The 7782-nt window shown below is 35.4% G+C and overlaps 1 non-coding gene across 1 annotated transcript; it reads left to right on the top strand.

The window, feature by feature from the left end:
• The first annotated feature begins 1717 nt into the window (after positions 1 to 1717).
• On the top strand, positions 1718 to 1789 carry Trnae-cuc (transfer RNA glutamic acid (anticodon CUC)). The gene has a single exon. It is a non-coding gene; the product is annotated as a tRNA-Glu (tRNA).
• The last annotated feature ends 5993 nt before the right edge of the window (positions 1790 to 7782 follow it).

The raw sequence follows: 7782 nt of genomic DNA, 5'->3' as shown, positions 1-7782 counted from the left end.
CTTGTATACATATTTTCATCCAGTAATCAGCTTCAGTTTCTACCTCCGATTTTCCTATAATCCTATTTTCCTATAAGGTAGGATGCGTGCTCTCCCATCATTGCTCAAAGAGGGGAGTAGAGCCTAAACAGTGAAGAACCCCGGATACAAAGTATATTGGAGCCTCGTTTTCCCGGCTCTCGTTTATCCGTATCTATGGATTATCCAGAAAACTCTCATTCTGAAAATTCTGCAACGCCCCATTGTAACGGAATGGGGTTGTTTCCTTCAGTCAAAAGTAGTGCTTTTAGTCACTGAAATTGATAGAATAAGCAAAAAAAAAAAAAACATGGACCCAGAAAATACTTTTATTTTCCCAACAGTTATTTTTTAATTATTTTTTTTAAATGTCCAGTTTTCAAACAAGGCGTGGTCTTGATGACGTCACGAATGATGCTCTTTGGCCGTCTATCTTTCGCATTTCCATGTTATGATAATCAAGAAGCGAATTAAAATGCGCTTTACGCTTGCTATCAGCCATATCGTTGCCGATACACGTGAGTAAAGCGAATTAAATATTTTGTTCTGTGAATGGCAACACTAAATGTCATTTCATCATTTGTGATGTAATTTTTTAAAAATGTTAAACTTAAACAAATTATTTTAAAGATGGTCAGATCCTACGTTTTGAAGCATGCTCTTTTAGAAAAAAATAGTTCTAAAATTTTGGAAATGACCCCATTGAGTAAACTGGCGTCCGCAATTAATGTCATGCGTTGAGGGGAAGAGGTTTCGTTAAATTGTGAGTTTCTGACGAGGAGGAGGAAGGGGCACTAAGAAATGTGACAGCACACATTTTTTAAAATGCAAACATGCTTATGTAACATAGAATGTCATTTGACAAGGGGTGAAGAAGGGAAGTGAAATGTGACACTTTTTGTGATAAAGAGGAAAGGGAAAAAGTGTTACATCATTTATTGATAGTCCTTAAAGATTAATTCATCAAATATTGTCCCTTAAGTGTGGAATAGCACTTTCAGGGTTCATTTGGAGCTTAATTTCTAGTTTGCCTATTGTACAAGTGTTTATGAAACTGGAATGACGTACAGGAGCTGACCCCCAATGCAAATTAAGTACTGGACGTGGATGCAGTAAACAAGAAAATAAAAGAGGCTCAGAAAAAAAATCAAAGTTGGATGTATGCTGCATCCTATTCTCTATCTATGGCCCTTCGGCACACATTCAAAAAATAATTTCCCCTGTAAGTTCTATTTCCGAATCAACAGGAGACAAATTTAGTTTCATTGTTATTGTTCTCTACTACCAACAGATGGCAGCACTAAAATTCGAAAAAACCGTCCTCATAGAATGCGGATATGGGGGTGAAATTTTGTGAACCGAATTAGAATTCAAGATTTAAGAGCAAGAAATTCGAAAATATATGTAGATTTTTTTGTGATTATGAAACATTTTTGGCTCCTTGTAAAACCTGATGCGCCTTCGTATTGCTCTGTTGACCTTCGAATGATTAAAGAAATGTTCCCCGTGGTCTTAAAATTTGGTGCAAAATAGCCTAATATTCGGTTGTAGTAGTCATACAAAAATGGGATGGAGGGCCTCATACATGAAGACTGGAAAGGGTAAATTGAAATTAAAAAGACACTTCAGCTTTTGATTAGCTGAACCTTAATGTTTAGTTATTTGTGTGAAAATTATTCACTGCAAGTAATAATGTGTCTCCCACGTTGTCTAGTGGTTAGGATACCTGGCTCTCACCCAGGAGGCCCGGGTTCAATTCCCGGCGTGGGAAGGATGATGAATTTTTTTTCTCTTTACACGAATTGCTTAACTTGATCAAAATTTACATTGCTCTGATTTTTCACATTACCATGACAACGGTTGTTTTTTATGTTGTTTTGAGAGAAAAATTTTCTCGTCGTCGTAGTTAAAAATCGTATGCTGCATTGTATTCATATTTTTTTCAGGGCTTAACTCAAGCAGACTTTACATTAAAAAAAGGGACGGGGTGTACATACACTCTTTTTCACGAAAAGACACCTATATAGCCTATACACCTATATAATATCATCTAAATACCAAATTTCCAGGTATTTAGTTCCCATCATTTAATATTAATGAGAAATGAAAATGTATTCCGTTGCACGCTGTAAATAACCTTTATAATAAGTGTACTGGTGGATATCGGCCATAAAATCTTTTTTACCGTATCCTAATCAACCTTTCTTATTTTTATGGGTATGCCTCGTATTTCCAATTTCAATTCTAGGAAATCACCAGTCGGACGGGTGCAAATTTCTTGGCCACTTCCATTCCATTCCATTTGTAGAAACAAGAAACTCAACGTGTGATTGCGAAAAACATGATCTGAACTCAAGACATCGGAATTCAAATGAATGTTTTTTCCCCCCGATTTCCACTATTTTTTGAAAACCTGAGTTAAAATTATGTCTTCTCTAGCAAACTCTTCTGTATATAGACACTGGCAATTATGTATACAGAGGAACGTGTCAAAACTATTCTTTACTTCAACTTTACTAATAATAAAGCAAAATGTCTCTCTGTCTGGATGTCCGTAGGATGTCTGGATGTCTGGATCTCTGTGACGCGCATAGCGCCTAGACCGTTCGGCCGATTTTCATGAAATTTGGCACAAAGTTAGTTTGTAGCATGGGGGTGTGCACCTCGAAGCGATTTTTCGAAAATTCGATGTGGTTCTTATTCTATTCCAATTTTAAAAACCAGAATATCATAAGATGGACGAGTAAATTACGAAATTTTCATAACGTGGAACCGTAACATGGGCACAAGTCAATTGGCGAGATACGAAATTATCATAACGTGGAACCGCAACGTGGGTACAAGCCAATTGGCGAGAAAATTCATCATACATTATTTGTAAATATACAGGCGAACCAAAACACCTTTTAATTTTTCTATTGCGGGCAAAGCCGTGCGGGTACCACTAGTAGGCAATAAAATAATAGTGGTGGACTGCATAGATGCATGGAAATCATCTACAAATCAGCTTCATTTTTAGCCTAATTTCCGTTAAAAGTGAACGAAAGGCGAAAAAAAAAATGCATGAAAAAAGGCTTAATGCGTTAAAAAAATATCGCTATAAAAAAAATAAAAGTCAAAAATAAATTAACTAAATACATTAGCGAATTTCATAGTGAACAATGCTGAACATAGTCGAAATTCATATTATAAATCTCCGTAAAACTTTTTTTTTTGTATTAGAACGAAAGAATCTATAGTTTATAAACATTTAAAATATTTTTCTGTTCACTCGAAAGCACTTTAACATTTTAATTCAGTTAATTTTTATTTTAGGTGCCCCACTTGGATTTATTTTTGTAATTTCAGCTTTCAAACTTCAACAAAAGCATCACAAAAAAATATATGTATATAAATTCATAAAATTAAAAAAGTATGCATTTGAGAAGTGTAACTTATAGCGCAAGTTTTCATGAACAACCGCACCCATTTACTTCCAATTAAAAAATTTTGTTTATTTAATAGACATAAAAAGAAGTCATGAGAAAATGTAAGGGAAAAAAAATCTCAAGTCCACTTTAGATTTTCTTACTTGCTGACCGTCACTTCTATAATTGGTTTTCATTACTAAGCTTCGGCACTAAATTTATTCAAATATTATGTTGTCATCGGATATAAATACTGTTTAAATATTAACACATGTATCTTTCACATAAAACGAAAATTAATTCTTGATCTAAGCTCAATGGGGCTGTTTCCTTTCGTGAAAAGTACTACTTTTAGTTACTGAAACTGATAGAATAAGCAAAAAAAACATGGAGCGAAGAAAAAAACTTTAACTTTCTCAAGTCTTTATTTTTAATTATTTTTTTAGAATTCCGATTTTGAAAATAAGGCATGGTCTGTATGACGTCATAAGTAATGTACTTTGGCGCATCTTCTCTGGCGCGCTGAGTGCTGCTTACGTTTGCTGTTTACCACATTTCCAGCTTATGATAATTCAGTAGCGAATAAAATATTGCGCTCCACGCTTGCTATCAACCGTATCGTTGCCAGTACATGTGAGTAAAGAAGCGAATTAAATATTGTGTGCTTTGCGCTAATAGCATCAGTGAATGGCATTTCATCCCTTGTAATGTCATGTGCAGAAGCGTAAAAAAAATCAAATTGCTCCGTTTAAAATAATTGTTAAAAAATATTAAAATTTGTAAAATTATTTTTAAAAAAAATGGTTAAATTCTATGTGTATAAGCATGCTCTTTTAGAAAAAAATACTTTTAAAATTTCGGAAACAACCCCATTCACATATCGTCCGCATGTTACGTTTTCCACGTTTACGGACGGACGCACGATTTCGAATGACGAAAATGCATTCACATTTATTTATTTATTTTATTTTATTGCTTAATTTATCAATTTCAGTGACTAAAAGTACTACAGTCGACTCCCGCTACAACGCGATCCGACTTACGCGAAATGGCTATAACGCGGTTTTTTCCCAAGTAAAGAATTTTATTCCTAACGCGAATTCTTCGCCCGTAACATGAAAATTTTGCGAAGGGAATCGCGGTTTTTTTGTGAATGGACCTTCATCCCTTTGGCATCGCTGAGGGCGGAAGTTCCCACACCGTATTAGTATGAACATCGCTTATACAAATAACTACTCCCCATTTTCCATTTACTTTTTTCATTCTATATGGGAAAGTTGATGAAATATAATGACACCTAAGAGCGCTGTTTCGTTTAAAACTGAATATAGAAAGAAAAAGAGAAAGTTTCAACAACTATTGTGCATTTACGTGAAATACACCGCCAGCTCAGTCATTTCCAGCCGAGGACTGCAGTTCCGGCTCAGTCACTTTCCTATGCCGGGCTGATGAGTGCTAATAAGCACGAAACTGCAGTCCTCGGCTGGAAATGACTGAGCTGGCGGTGTATTTCACGTATTTCTGCTTTAGCCCTAGCTAATGGGCGGCAATTTACTGAATATTGTGCATTTGTTTTTCTTACTACATAATGTATACGTACCGTAGTGGTTTATTTTACGTCTTTCTTTCCCATTGATCATTGACTTTGTGCATCGTAGCAGTTTTTTTATGTTAAATAAAACTTTTTTTTTAAATACAATAAATAAAAATTCAATTTTTTGTTTAAGAAACAGTAATGTATAGTTTAGAAATGGTTTTTATCAGTTTGAGGTGGTGTTTACAAGTATCTTTAATCGTATGGGTATGTTTTTAAAAGATTTTATACATACCCTTTTCCACAACGCGAAATTTCAACTTACGCGAAGGGTCTTGGAACGCATCCCTCGCGTAAGTCAGGACTCGATTGTACTTTTGACTGAAAGAAACAACCCCATTGCGAGGGGCTTCGGTGATCGTAGGGCCCACGAATAGGATTCGAAAATACAAGTGATAAAATTTTTGAAAAAACAGATATGAAAAGGCCCCCCGCCACTGGTTTTGCCAATGGTAATTTGTTGTCACCGGTATTGGTTCGTTGTCCTGTCTCGCTATTTAACTGTGTACTTGACAAGACAATGTTTAGCAATTCCACAGTGCTTTGAAAATAGCAATAGCAGAGGAAAAGCAGTGATTTGGAAAATGTTGCCATACATTGAGAAAATTCTGAAGAATTTTAAAATGGAAACAAAAACGACTAAAAGAAACTATCTAGTTTAAATTTCGGAGAGTCGGAGTCCGATTAATTGTCGGGCATAGGAGTCGGAGTCGGAGTCAAGTGCCCCTAAATTCTCGGAGTCGAAGTCTGGAGTTTGACGTCAAGAGCTATTTCCAACAAAATTTGTTTGAAAAAAAATCCGCCTTCAAGTACGGAATCTACATTGACTTTCAGTTTTCCCGTAGGCGCTAATGTTAAGGGATTTGAACTGTTCTAAATTGAACGGAAAATTGTTCAAATAAAAAAGATATTTTATATACAAGTTTTTCATCAAACACTTTTTCCTGCAAAGTTTGTTTGAAGCAAATTCGCCTCATGGTTCAGAATTGCCTTCAATTTCCCCGTAGGCGCTAATGTTAAGTTTTTTTTTGAACTGTTCAAAATTGAACAAAAAATAGTTCAAATCAAAAAGTAAAATATGGGAATGAGATGTCCTCGCCAAGATCTTTCGAACAAAAAAAAGTTTGTTCGAATCGGACTATTCATTCAAAATTTATTAGGGGGGGGGGGGAGACAGACAGACCGACAGACATACAGACAGACCGACAGACCGGCAGACATTTTTCCCCATCTCAATACCCTACTTTCCAATTTTTAATTTTTTGATATTTATTTAATTATTTTATTTATTTTTGACTTTTTTTTGTTTTTTGCGATATTTTTAAGATTCATTAAGCCTTCTTTCATGCTTTTTTTCTTATTTTTCTGACTTTTACTGGGAAAGTGGGCTAAAAAAACGCAGAAATAAATCTATCCTAATCAGGAGGAAATCGTTGAAAATAATGTTAATACTAGAAAACAATCGTCTCTCGAAGAGAAGTAACTAAATGTAAAGTTAAAAAATACTACACAACACAAAATACCCCAACTCTCAGAAAAAACTAAGATCCAAACCCAGAACGCAAGAACTCGGAGGCAGTTAGAGAAGGTGTATCGAGCATAACGAACAGTACCACCGACTGAAGTGAATTCAGAAAGAATATTTTCAACTGTAGTAAATTTGTGCTCTAAAATGAGTTCCTGGGTTAGAAATGGTTCAATAGATGCATTACGTGTCTCACTGTTATAGGTTTTTTATTGTAATGCCTGTTCCTTCATTTTATTCTTCTTCAAACTAGATTTTCATAATTAATGCACTTTTGCATAAAATTATGAAAGAGGTCAACGAAACAAGAATGTTTTTAATGCTTTAAAAAAAATCTAATACCGATATTACGCTTTAAAAAATACCGGATACTGGTACACTGGTAGTACTGCATTTCCGATCCGGTGCCTACTTACGGACAAAAGAAAGCAATTTATTCAAATCATACACAACTTCAATTTCAATGGAAAAAGTCAAAAAATCGAAATGATCGCAATCTGATGCCGGATCTAAGAACTTCCAAGTTCCCAGGAGTTAACTTCTGGGGAAAAGTCATAATCCTTTGACAGTCAATCTTGCTGAAAAGCACAAAGAACACCCAGGAGGTGCTTATCAGCGAGTGGTCAATTGACTAGATCAGGGATCAGTGGGGCAGAATGGTGCAGAAGGTGCGAAAGAGTTGCCCGCGGTGGTTTCTTTGAAGTCTAGATCTAGATAAACTGAATTCGTCTGCTCGTCCATCTTATTGAACACAAGGATATGGCTCGCTAGAGTGCAATTCTGAAAAGTCACAAAAACCGTATCATTTATCTTTTCTTCCAAAATCTTTCTGTGCATCCGACTAGTATACTTGCGGTTTTTTAGATCTTCCAGCTCGGTTGCTCAGTTTTGGGGAAATGAAGGTCTTCTGGCTGAACTTAGTACTAATAAAAATGGTACTTTTCTCCGTACGCACCCCACCTCTTAGCCGTAGGCCTTAATAAAAATGGTACTGGCAATAATTTGAAATCTGTTCTGGACTACGGAAGACAGGGTTGCCAGACGTCGTATTTTTGATACTACGGTAGTATTTTTTCGCCCCAAATTAGGGGCGTAGTATTTTTTGTAATATTTCGCTAAAAATGAATTATATGTGATTTTTTTTTTGTTTCAAAAAGAAAAGAGAGAGAGAAAACAAATTACAAAGTTCAAATTTGTAAAAACAAAGCAGAAATGTTGCCAATTTGAAGAAAAAAAGC

Source organism: Uloborus diversus, chromosome 2, assembly GCF_026930045.1.
Source record: "Uloborus diversus isolate 005 chromosome 2, Udiv.v.3.1, whole genome shotgun sequence".
NCBI classification, from domain to species: Eukaryota; Metazoa; Arthropoda; class Arachnida; order Araneae; family Uloboridae; genus Uloborus; species Uloborus diversus.
The sequence above is the reverse complement of the archived record's forward strand: the minus strand, read 5'-3'. Positions and strand labels throughout refer to the sequence as shown.